Below are 13,515 nucleotides of genomic sequence, written 5' to 3'. Positions count from 1 at the left end.
ATCCTCTACCCTTCAGCAACCACCCCACCCATGCCCTCCCCCCGTCCTCTGAGAGAGGGTAAATGGAGTTCAGAGTTCACCCCCTGTTCACCACCCTCACCAAATGACAGATCCCTTTCTATTTAACCTCAAATAAAGGTGTTTCATTTCGGGAGAGAAGAAGAGTAACCGAGAGAATTAGGGAACAGACCTAAATCGGAACGAAAAATAGACCAGTGGTCCCATAGGAATGATTCTGCCTATGAGATCTTGCCTCTTTACCCTTATGGATTAATTCAATTGCAACTAAACTAACCAGTAGTAAATCCCCCCCATGTCACTTCACTGCTCCCTAGCCCCCCACCCACCCAGCCTTTTCCCCACAATTTGGAAACATGGCACGGAGGTTGCAGGGTTAACAACCTTTCCTCTTGTGCTTTCGGAGCTGGGGACCTTTGTGAAAATTAAATATGTCTACTTGGGTGTAAAGAGAAAGGCCCATGCGTGTCCTGTCCTCTTGCTATGACAATGATACTGACAACCAGGATGGTTCAAGTTCAGTTCACGGGTTCAGCTCGTGTTCCCATGTTAGGATGGGAACCGAAAGCACTGCACAGGGGAGCCAATGCAGCATCTATATGCAGAGCAATTATGGGCGGGCGGCGTTTTATATTCGGTTGACATTTTCCTTGTTTTGATGTGCTGCATTTCGTCTTCAAATACCCGCAATGCGGCAACTAAATTCTTAGCCGTATATATGCGTCAAAGATAGTCAGGTCTTCAGTACCGTGTATAACTTTTATATTATTTCTGTTGAAATTTCTTATTAATATAATCAACTACAAAGTTTTTTATTTGTTTATTTCTCAGATAAAATATCATAACTGATAAATATGTCTTTCAACCTTGGTCTCAAAGGTACAATTACTCATTACGGTGAAAACAACAGATCTTTTAAGTCAACGTTTTTCCTTCCAGAAAATAACACATGAATTAGACCTCTTTAGATATCCGCCGATACTCTCTCTAGACTATAGTCTGTGTTTGTGTACGTTCCTCAGTTCCACAATCAGAGCTGTCATAGGGGATATTAATATTGTCCATATTTCAGTAAATCCCATTTTCCTTTATATTGATTGACCTAAACATATCCATTGGCACCAAGCCATGTCCAGGTGGAGGTCACCACATTCCGCCATTTTCCTCACACCAAAACCATTTTGTTTCCCAGAGAAACAGAAAAGAAAGGTAGCCGAAAAACAAATGACTCGTTGGAATCAGGAAGAGAGCCAGAGAGAGAATGAGCAGCCGGGGCAAAAGAATGGAAAACAGCTCATGCTTTAGAGGACGATGACAGACTAGCTGAGAGTGAGAAAGGGCAAACACAGTTCAAGGGTTCAAACGCTGTTCACCTAGTGACGACCGACGACGAAACAGCACATACCTTCAACCATCCCCAAGCCCCACACCAGTACCACCCCTACCCCGACTCAGGGCCCCCTCTTGTCACTTATCAGGTATTTAACAGGGGGAATTGGCTGTGTCTCTGGCCGGGCTCTAACCTGGGTGCCAGCGCGGGGTCGACGGTGGTGCCCGCATGCTTTATTCTTCTAATGGTGCAGCTTGTCGTCTCCACTGAGGTGGGTGACACCAGATTTGTAATCGGCGACAGGAACAGATGGAGCCGCCATTGTGGCACCCCACCCCTCCTTCCCTCTCAGTCCGCTTCCCTTTGCCCCCCAGCCCCCCTCCTGCCCGTATGGTAATGTGAACTGTGTTTCACCCGCAAATGGAACTGGTGACCTGACCGTGTACGCCACTTTACCCCACCCCCAACGTCCCCCCAAACCTAGACTGGATGACAACATTCTCTCCCTTACCCTACCCTGACTCCCTTCCCATATCCCATGCCACACCTCCAGGGAGTTAGGAAAAAGGGGCTTGGATGAGGACTGTAGGGGGAACGGGTGGTGTCACCAGAGAGGGATAAGGGCAGTTAGATTTGGAGCAGTGGGGTGGGGATTGTTTTGGGGTGAAGGTGGGGGTGCACCTAGGGAGGGTTGCTGTAGTAGAGATGTTGGATGGAGGGCCATCGCTCCTCCAGAGTTTGAGGCAGGGCAAGTTTACAATCTGTCTCCAAGGGGGAGAAATGGTGTTTGTTTTGCGAGTGGCGGAAGGGGGTAAAGAGAGGGTGGGGGGGGGGGGGGGGGGTTTATGGTTAGGAGGGGAAGGGTGTTTTCTCAAAGTTTTTTTTTAAGAAGAAGAAGAAGCTCAGCCTTGGCAGGAACCTCGGGGGTCAGTCTAACGTGGCACGTTTTTGACCCTGTGGTTTTTGTGGGAAGCTTCTGGAAGCCTCAGCTCCTGATACGCATGCAGTAGTGGTCTCGGCGTCTCGCTCTCCGCCCTGTGGTGACAAAGCAGTACTGCCACACACTGGGGAATAGAGGGAGAGAGTAGGACAGAGGGCGTATTGGAGTGAGAGGCAGGGGTAAGGTCAATGCTTGTTAAAAAGTCTCCTGTATCAGAAGTACAATGTATTTCCATATTACCATTGAGCCTCATTATTCTGACACGGCTGACTTCTTTTGCCTGAGGACATGGAAAACATGGCCCTTACTGCAGAGGCTCAATGTTTTTGTTGTTGTTTGCTTAATGGATGCATGAATTATTATAGTCAAATAATGTCAAGGGTAGGCTTACCTGGTTGTTTTGTGATTTTGCAAACCCTTTGAATAAATCACAACCGGTTGAAATTGTATTATCCTTGATGTGGATTACCTGGATGTGACTTTGATGCAAGTTTTACGTACCATCAGTCATTGCAATTGTAGATTGTAAACTTGCACAGGACTGACAAAAGAGGGACTATTATAACATGGTATCAAGTGATTTCAAATGACTCTATGCCAGTATCGCTGCCACTCAAGTATCAGTGGAATGCTGTGGACAAAATTTCCCATCATTTTCACTAGAGAGAAGCATTTTAATCTTGGCATGACCCTGCCCTCGTGGACACTTTACATTGTCTTGGGCTCAAATAGGTGCTATTGCTACCTTAAGTGTGTCATGCCTTTGACATTACAAGATACAGCACAGGGATGGATGCACAGATTGTGGTGTTGTTGTTCAGGATCGGGAAGAGTGTTTTCGTTTCATATAACAATAGGGACTTCTATCACCTACTGTAGCCATGTCAACCCCCACTCTGCAGCCACTGACCACAGCTTACACATACTGTAGTCAAATTGTTCATCTGATTATTTACATACACTTGTCAATGCTTTTCAATTTATTTTGTGCAAATGATAGACCTATTTTTAATGATAGTTATGTTGTTGTTAAACTAAATACGATTAAATGCAATTCAATAGTGTTTTGGTGTACAGAAGTGAGCCGTCAAATCATATAAGCCATAATGTGAAACAAAATAAAGCTTTCCTTTTTTTTAGAATCAAATATTCATACTTCAATATATAGCAATTTGATATTTCAAGGTGTGTTAAACCAATTTTAAGAGCAATATTGGTGTTTGATAGGAAATATGTCTTATGAATATTGCATTCTAAATATAACTGATGAAGGCTCATTTTGTTGTAGTATAGAGGCCATTTCAGGATCATTTAATTGCAGGATAACTACAGTCCTATATTAAAGAATGATCCTATCTGAAAATGTTGGGCAAAGAAAAGACAGTTGATACCGTTAACAATATCAAATATTGAAAATAAATGGAAAGTTGATCAATTGTGTTTTGTGTACTTATGCTGAGACAAAAATGATCAAGGCAGTATTGCATGTAGAGAGGCAGTAAATGTACGGTGGAAAATGTTTGCTTTACAGGTTTTACATTATTTTATTTTCATGAGAAACCATTCCCTTATTTTACACCCTCCTATATGTATTCATAGTTTAGTTTTATTTAGTATAAGCTCTTAACTCCATCCATGCTAATTACAGTCAAGTAGCTTACCAGAACAACGTTTTTTTTAAAAGGACTGTTAAAATACATTATAAATAGAAATAGAGAGAATGAATTACAATACTGCAAAACATTTCACGATGAGTTTGTAGGTTGGCTTGAGTTAAATGGTGAATGAAGAGAACGGAGCATCAGCAGCAGAATAAAACATTCATCTTTGGGCAAATCATTTTTCATCACGTTTTTGCATCTGACACCAAAAATCGTCTTGAATTGTAAAAATGGTCAAATATATAATCAGTCAAATTGACTGCCATCCTTTTTGTTTTACCGCTAGATCTATTTTACAAATAGTTCATATGTCCTACAGATGGATGCTTATGGCACTTTGTAATTGTTTTGTTCACTGTAAACATTTGTCCTATGCGTTGTGATTGCTTGTCCAATGATGACACCAGTGACACTGTTTAGTGTACTGTTAAAACCCTGACCTTTTAAACATTGCATATCTAATGTCCATTGTCCAACTCGGTTTTTCTGATGCATTACATTCATAAAAAAACAACAACATTGCGCTGGCGTTTTATTGTACTGTGTTTATTAGATGTTTCATACGGTTCGTACCTCTTCGTGACGTTAAAAACTCATCTCAAACTGTTGAACGTGGTTGATGAATACTTATTTGGACATTCAAAGTCCCTGAAAAACCCGACATTAAAATGTACGACACATAGTATCATATGGAATGATGGATGAAGAAGAAGCAGAGTTATGTCCCTGAGTGAAAGGAGGAGTAAACAGACAGAGTGTGTGTGTGTGTGTGTGTGTGTGTGTGGTGTGTAAAGCATATCATCAGTTCTCCGTCAACATCTGCCTATCCTAAGTAGAATGTAGCTGCCAGCAAAACTATATCCAAGATAATAAGAGCATTTACGAGAGCTTGAAGGTGATGGAAATGGATCATGAACAAGTGTTCGCCTATATGTATACTCTGTCTGTGCCAGCAAAAAAAATAAAATAAAACTCCCACAGAGAGGAAGGGACTTTTTGGCTGGAGAACACTGGGCGGTGAACTTTTGACCCGGTCACTCTGTGACCTGTCTGAACCCTGGTCTGCAGGGCTGACCTTGTGACCTTGCTGCCATGGTGACCGCTGGGATCACTGAGAGGAAAAGGAGCTTGGAGTAGGGCGCTAGCAATGTCTTGTGTTGTTGTTTTCTCTTTCTTTCTTCCTCTTCTGGGAGGTGTGGAGTCTGATAAGAATTCCTGGAGATGGGGAATGGAACGTCAGGCAGACTAGCTCGGACAAAGTCATTGACACAAGTTCTGTTGATTTAAAGTAATAGCAGGAATAACATTTTTATACCAAGGGATGGCATGCTTTTGCATCATCACAGAATTTTCTTCCAAATGATAGTGATAACGTTGTTAATAAAGTTAAATAAAAATTAAATGAACTGTTAAAAACGTAAAGACAAACAACATATTTGCTCTTTAACACAGAGTGCTCTCTGTCCATAGAACAGTACATTTGATTCTCTCTGGTCGTTCTAAACTTCAGCCCTTCGAGCCCAAAGTGATATTCTGTCCGTCCCCTGTCACTGGCATCAGGCCAGCTTCACCTATCTGTCCTCTCCCTGGCAACCATTTCCCATGACAATGCCTCTTCAGCGACCGTTTCCCATGGCAATGCCTTCTCGGTGGCCCTGGCCTTTAAAAACTGCGGAAGTAAATCAAAGGCGAGGCCATTTGACTCTCCTCGTACCCCTCAAGTCTCATTTAGGAAATACCCAGACCCTCTGCCCTCTCTCTCTACCTCTCTCTGAGGGAGGACCCTAGGAGGGTTTGACCCCCGGAGAAGACCCCCCACTGACTGGTGACAACAGCCATGCTAGAAACACAGACGGGTGAAAACACATGTAGTGTCTCCGTCAGTGACTCAGGCTTAAGCTAATGGCCGCTGTCTGACAGGAGTCGGGGTACTGAAGGTGTTGTTTTGGCGCTGCGGGGTTATGGGATGTCTGATATGGGACCACCCTCCGTATGTCTGTCAGTGTGTCTGTCCATGTGTGATTTGTTGAGGACAGAGGACACCCAAACACCAACACAAATGTGAACGTATAGGCTTATTTAAATTCATGCAGACTCGATAGAGACGTGTAAGAGACATTTTTAAGACTCTTCTCTCTATCTTCTCTGTATTACACGCACACACACACACACACACACACACACAGAGGACTGTGGTTCTGCGAACATCAGACAGAATCAGTGAAATTAAGGTCTGGTTCATTAAGGAAATGGATGTCTGATGAACTCGCTCTCTCTGGGGCCCTGGATGTTATGGCTGGAAAATGAAATGGAAGATCCTGACGATCAATCACAGCTAGCTCTTCTCTCTTCACACAAGTCTCAAAAGCCAACTAATTGCTAATTAATGTAATTTAGCAGCTTACAGTATGATGACTATGGTTTAATTTTCCCCTATTTGCATTTCAGGCTGTTTCTACCCAGAATGACCATATGTCGCGTGGTCTCTGTCATGGCTTTGGTAATACTGCTGTACAGAAATTGACATCAACTTGGCTTACAGTATCTGGCCTAGCGTCTGATTCCTCAATCCCCACACACAACACTTATCCAACACATATCCATTATCCAAGATGCCTAACTCCGCAAACCTCCAACCCGCCCCTCCCAGGTTCTCCTTCGTTGTTAACCTCATTGGCGTTGTCGGCGGTGCTATCTGACCTAGCAGTAAACAATCATAATAATAAGTGCAATTATTATGGTATTGTTCATTTTCAGATGGCCACTGATGGGGCTCTGCTTGTCTGATTGTTTTTAATGGTTTCAACCTGCCTCTCCCTGAGCTCCCAACAATGCTGTGATGAATAGTAGGGTCCATTACCGACGCAGGACCCAGTGTAAATATTGGCAGGACTTAACGTGTTATTTCACTCTGGGGGAGCATTCAATTTCATCACATCCGCAGCAGAATAGACGCTTCTCACCTCATCTTTCTCAGGGCGTCCGCCCAAACAGACAATTTGGAGACTGCCGTGACTGCCAGAATTCGGGAGAGAGAAGGAGAGAAAGAAAGACATGGAGAGAGAGCGATGGAGAGTGAGAGAGTGAAAGATGGACAGGGTTTTGATTGAGGAAAAATGGTGATGTCTGGACTCCTCAATTTAATCGCTTTCGAATGGAGCGCTCAAGTGTCCTCTCGGTTTTAAGCTTTTATTTATTTGACTTCTGTTGGACTCTGTCCAGTGTGCACATTTGTAACTGGAGTCCCATGTCTAAGCAAAACAGGCGATTAGGCGATGGGAAACACGAGTCCTAAGAATCAGGAACACACTTTGTGTGTTTTGAGACATTTCTCACACTTCTGAGGTGTGAATGGATATGAAGTGTGTGTGTGTCTAATATCGTACTGTATGTGCTATCATATGAAGGAATACTACATGCTGCTAAATTAATCAGGGTCTGTATTGTACATTCTGACCAAGTAATTATTTGTGGTGTGAATGTTTTTTCTATACTCGGGACTGACTGCGCGCGCGTGTGTGTGTGTGTGTGTGTGTGTGTGTGTGTGTGTGTGTGTGTGTGTGTGTGTGTGTGTGTGTGTGTGTGTGTGTGTGTGTGTGTGTGTGTGTGTGTGTGTGTGTGTGTGTGTGTGTGTGTGTGTGTGTGTGTGTGTGTGTGTGTGTGTGTGTGTGTGTGTGTGTTTAGATGAGACCAAGGCGGCATCTGTTTTATTTACGTCTCAGGCTGTATTATTGTTATAAATTCTGATTTGACAGATATCTTTACTGGTGTTTCATTACGTTCTGGTGGCAGTCTTCTTTCGTGGTGGTGCAATTAAAATTCGGAGCACCAGACACTGCAAACCCCCCTCGGAGGATTGGATTTATAGTTTACCATGCCAGTCATGCCAGGGTTGTTATATGGCTATAAAATATGCCCTATGTCCAAAGCACTCATGTGTACAAATCAAGGGCGAAATTGTAGTGTAGATATTGGGATGGACGAACAGTAAGGAGGGTCCTCCCCGAGATTTTGTTTTGACATTTTAAAACACATTTCCTGCAATTCTACACAGTTTGACATGACTAATTATGCCTCTCTTGAGGGGTATATGTAGGGGTATTTTGAAAACACAATATAAGTGGAAGCAGTTTTATAATGCTATTCTACACATCTTGAGTCTGAGAGAAAATGTTGCAGTTTTAAAGCTAATTTCCGGCAATTCTACACATTTTGCCATGAGGCAGAAATAAAATGTTGCTGTTGAAATGAACTGTCCAGTGAAAATCTAACTTTTAAAAGTTCATATACATATATCTGTCCACATACTGTATAATGGGCTCCTGAGTGGTGCAGCGGTCTAAAGCACTGTATCTCAGTGCTAGAGGTGTCTCTACAGACACGCTGGTTCAAATCCAGTCTGTGTCACAACCGCCTGTGATTGGGAGTCCCATAGGGCGGTGCACAATTGGCCCAGCATCGTCCTGGTTTGGCTGGTGTAGACTGTCATTGAAAATAAGAATGTGTTCCTAAACTGACTTGCCTCGTTAAATTAAGGTTAAATGAATTTAAAAATATATATTTAAAAAAAATAACACACTACTACATAGGATCTTCATTTGAAAAAATGATCCTGCAAGGGAATGTCAATTATTATGTGGATTATAATTAGTTGAATTTTCCATCAGGGAAAATCAAGTCTGACATTTCAAAGTAGAAATGACAATTTCAGAAGCCTTTTAAAACCTCAAATACACTACAAGTTTTACATTTCTTCCATTGCAGGAAAGTTCTCCTGCAACAGGGTGATCAAATTAAGATCCTACATCTGTACAGTATATGCATGTATTGCAATACATACAGTGCCATCTGAAAGTATTCAGACCACTTGACTTTTTCCACATATTGTTAGGTTACAGCCTTATTCCAAACTTGATTAAATTGTTTCCCCCCCCTCATCAATCTACACACAATACCCCATGATGACAAAGCAAAAGCAGTTTTTTGTAGATTTTTGCTAATTTATAAAAAAAAACTAAACTGAAATATCAAATTTACATAAGTATTTAGACTCTTTTACTCCGTACTTTGTTGAAGCACCTTTGGCAGCGATTACAGGCTCAAGTCTTTTTGGGTATGATGCTACAAGTTTGGCACACCTGTATTTGTGGAGTTTCTCCCATTCTTCTCTGCAGATCCTCTCAAGCTCTGTCAGGTTGGATGGGGAGCGTTGCTACACAGCTATTTTCAGTTCTCTCCAGAGATGTTCGATCGGGTTCAAGTATGGGTTCTGGCTGGGCCACTCAAGGACATTCAAAGACTTGTCCCAAAGCCACTCCTGCGTTGTCTTGGCTGTGTGCTTAGGGTTGTTGTCCTGTTGGAAGGTGAACCTTTGCCCCATTCTGAGGTCCTGAGCGCTCTGGAGCAGGTTCTCATCAAGGATCTCTCATCTTTGCCTCGATCCTGACTAGTCCCCCAGTCCCTGCCGCTGAAAAACATCCCCACAGCATGATGCTGCCACCCCCATGCTTCACCCTAGGGATGGTGCCAGGTTTCCTCCAGACTCTTTGGCATTCAGGCCAAAGAGTTCAATCTTGGTTTCATCAGACCAGAGAATCTTGTTTCTCATGGTCTGCATGTCTTTAGGTGCCTTTTGGCAAACTCCAAGCGAGCTGTCATGTGCTTTTTTACTGAGGAGTGACTTCCGTCTGGCCACTCTACCATAAAAGCCTAATTGGTGGAGTGCTGCAGAGATGGTTGTCCTTCTGGAAGGTTATCCCATCTCCACAGAGGAACTCTAAAGCTCTGTCAGACTGACCATCGGGTTCTTGGTCACCTCCCTGACCAAGGCCCTTCTCCCCAGATTGCTCAGTTTGGCCGGCGGCCAGCTCTAGGAAGAGTCTTGGTGGTTCTAAACTTCTTCCATTTAAGAATGATGGAGGTCACTGTGTTCTTGGGGACCTTCAATGCTGCGGAAATTGTTTGGTACCCTTCCCAGATCTGTGCCTTGACACAATCCTGTCTCGGAGCTCTACGGACAATTTCTTCTACCTTGTTTATTGCTCTGACATGCACTGTCAACTGTGGGACCTTATATAGACAGTGTGCCTTTCCAATTCATGTCCAATCAATTGAATTTACCACAGGTGGACTCCAGTCAAGTTTTAGAAACATCGCAAGCATGCTCAATGGAAACAGGATGCACCTGAGCTCAATTTCGACTCTCATAGCAAAGGGTCTGAATATTCAAGTAAATTAGTTTTTTCTGTTTTTTGTTTTTAACAAATTAGCAAAAATGTATTAAACTGTTTTCACTTTGTCATTATGCGGTATTGTGTGTAGATGGATGAAATTGTAATTATTTAATCACTTTTTAGAATAAGGCTGTAACGTAACAGAATGTAGAAAAAGTCAAGGGGTCTGAATACTTTCAGAAGGCACTGCATATCTATCTCTACATATATCTATGTCCAGTGTGCTTAAATCGCACAATGTGATGGAAGACATATTCCTGTCGAGTGTGCCTAAATCCTAATGTACTGTACTTACAACAGGCAATATACATTCATCAGGAATTGATTGTTGTGATGTGAGCATGCAGGTGTCAAATTCATTTAAAGGAGTCAGGAAGACCAGTAACGTTTTCACAATACTTAGTATCACGATCACAATACTAAGTGAAATCAAAAGCTTTGTGTGACATAATACACAGTAAAATCACAAGAGTTAATTCAGCTTATGGAATCAAATGTAACACTATTTTGGGGTTTATATAGTCCAACCCCCATTTTGTGTTAATACTACTCATGGACATGGTGTTGATATTTTTGTATTAAAATGTCACAAAATAGAGTAAATATCCAACTCTTAGAGAGTTGCTTTAATTTAACTTTATGCTCTTTTCAGTGTAATTTTTTAATCAACTCCCTTTCCATTTTACACTTTCCTGTGTTGTTTTGAATTAACCATCAACTCCAACACGGTACATTTCTCTTTCAGTTGACTTTATTTTAGTTATAAGTTGTCACGCCTTATTTTAATATTTCTTATGTGTCACATATTGGTGGTTTGCAATGTGATAGCCAATCTCTGTTGGAATCCAACTTGAAGGATCCAACTTGATATCCAACACTTTTGTATCACCCACAACTTGCATTTAGAATGCCTGTCAGCATAGGCGGGAAATACAGTACATGGAGACTACAAACACCATGTACACCTGAATAACTATCTCACTAGCTGTTACTATAAACCCAACCACTTACAGATTGGATTAGTAAAAAGAAAAAGTGTGTTTCTTATCTTTGTGTAGAATAAGATTTTAAAAAACAAACAATCAATTTACATGCGAAAACACAGATATTGAAACAAACAATTGTTTAAATCAACCTGCAACAGAGCCTGCTGGGAAATATGACAATTAGGCCCCTCCCACATCTGTGGATAACTCCATAGATTTAACTCCCTATCTCTACTTACTCTTAATGGAGTTCAAATTACTCAATCCCAATGAACTCCAGTTATCAACACTAACTCCAGGGAGCGTAGCACTCTCTTGAGTGTTAAGATAACTCCCAGTAGTGTCAATTTAACCCCACATTTAATAACACAGTTTTTTTGAACTATCCTTGGTTTACTGTGTAGTAGGAAGAGGGATCAGTTTAACAGGAAGTTGAAATGCCTCTGTCAACACCTGCATTATATCCCTGTCTGTGTCTCAGTTAGTGTCTGGCTGGCCACACAGTCCCTTCCTCCCAGAACTAAGGTGTCACCAACACTCCCCAGACAGACACACAGAGCCTCTGGCCCCCAGACAGCCCACAACCCAACACGTCGATTGCTTTGAAAAATTAAGCAAAACCACGTGTGGCATCGGACGCCTGAAAAAATCTAAGATGTTAGCTGGGCTACCCACTCAAATCGACACCAAATTTGGTTGCAGTGCAGTAGGTGAAGCCTGGAAAGTCCTTCTTGTGTGCAACGGGTTTAAAAAATGTCCTTTCTCCTGAAATTAATGAGCTAGTCATTTCCATTGTGTGCGGGACACGGCCCTTCCGTAATTAAGGAAACCAAAATGTAGAAAAGCTCCGAGACCATCTGTAGCACTGTAATTTACTGCTTACGGCTTCACGGGACAAAAAGGAAATTGAAGTCTAAGATGATATGTTTCAAGAAATGTGTCCAAGCCGACATCAATCATGGTGGGTAATTGTCGACAAGCCAGCTGTTTGTTGAGGAGAAGATAATTAATTTAATTAGACAATGCTAGTTACACATCTCCCCTTATTTAGTAATAGTGGACATTTTTGGTAGATTTCTGTGTATTGTATATTTGTCAAGTTATTCAACTTTAGACAAAAATAACTATTGTCTACTCTCATTTTCTGAGATATGTACGTAAGAAGATGGCCGGTTCAATGGTATGCACCCAGTTATGTGGGCAGATGGTGGCATAGCATTGCGTCATGTATTTAGGATGCATATTAGCCTGTTCTGTACTGAACACAACCCCATTATCAGCAGCAGTCCAAAACCATAAAGGCAATAACCCCTAAAAAATGGTCACCCATCTTTCTGACTTTCAGATTCCTCTGACTTCTCTTATACCACGTCACCCCCGGTTTTCGTTTGTTTATTTATTTATTCCCTCATTGATGCATTCCTTTATTTGTTTAACTCCTGGCTCTGCGAACAGGCAGGACCCTATCAGAGGAAAGCGGGGCGCCCAAGATTAATATTCCAAGGGCGCGTTCGTGCATAGATCCAATAAGCATCCGAAGGTATGATCCATTTGCGGGGCGCACAGAGCGTGGTAAATGGCTTGCGCTTTGATGACGCCCCCCACCTCCCCTTCTTTCTCCCCCTCCTTCCGCCCCCCGCCCTCCAGTCTTAATGAATTGAAAAAGAGCCCTTATTAGAGATGGAGAAGGGACTCGTGCAGTGCGGACCCACTCCGCCCCCGGAGCGGGTTCAAAAGTTCAGACCTATTCCCCGCAGGCAGTGGAGCCTCGGCAGCCGCTGCTGTTACTGACACCTCCATTTCTCTACGCTCCACTCTCTGTGTGTGGAGAGTCACACACACATCCTCCACAGCAGACATTTTGAAACCCACACGCATAAACACAGACATGCTCACAAAAGTCATTAAGACACGTTATTGCTCACCCCCACACGCACACACACCAATAGTACACACACATTCACGCACCTTCAAACAAATGTTGTCCAACTCCCTCTCTCCTCATGCCGCTTCAAGCTGCTTCAGCCCTCCACCAGCTCTCCAGAGCTCACCCAATCTCCCCCTAGAAAGTCTTTGTTTGCACTAGCCTCTTATAGAGGGTCTGGGTAGAACTCTACTGAATGTAGCCTACTATCACAGCCTCTCTGGCTGGATACAGAAAGTCTATGCCACTACATTGTGTTCAAGTGCACCCTTACTCATGTTACTTACGAATGCTTATGTGCTCTATTCAACGGCCTGATTCCCAGTCAGGGTAAATCCATGAGTAGGTGGCATGAGTGGATCTTCAGATTAGCCCTGATAGATAGATAGATAGATAGTCTGGATACTTTATATGGCTTTATGG

The sequence above is a fragment of the Oncorhynchus mykiss genome, chromosome 12 (assembly GCF_013265735.2).
Source record: "Oncorhynchus mykiss isolate Arlee chromosome 12, USDA_OmykA_1.1, whole genome shotgun sequence".
NCBI classification, from domain to species: Eukaryota; Metazoa; Chordata; class Actinopteri; order Salmoniformes; family Salmonidae; genus Oncorhynchus; species Oncorhynchus mykiss.
The sequence above is the reverse complement of the archived record's forward strand: the minus strand, read 5'-3'. Positions refer to the sequence as shown.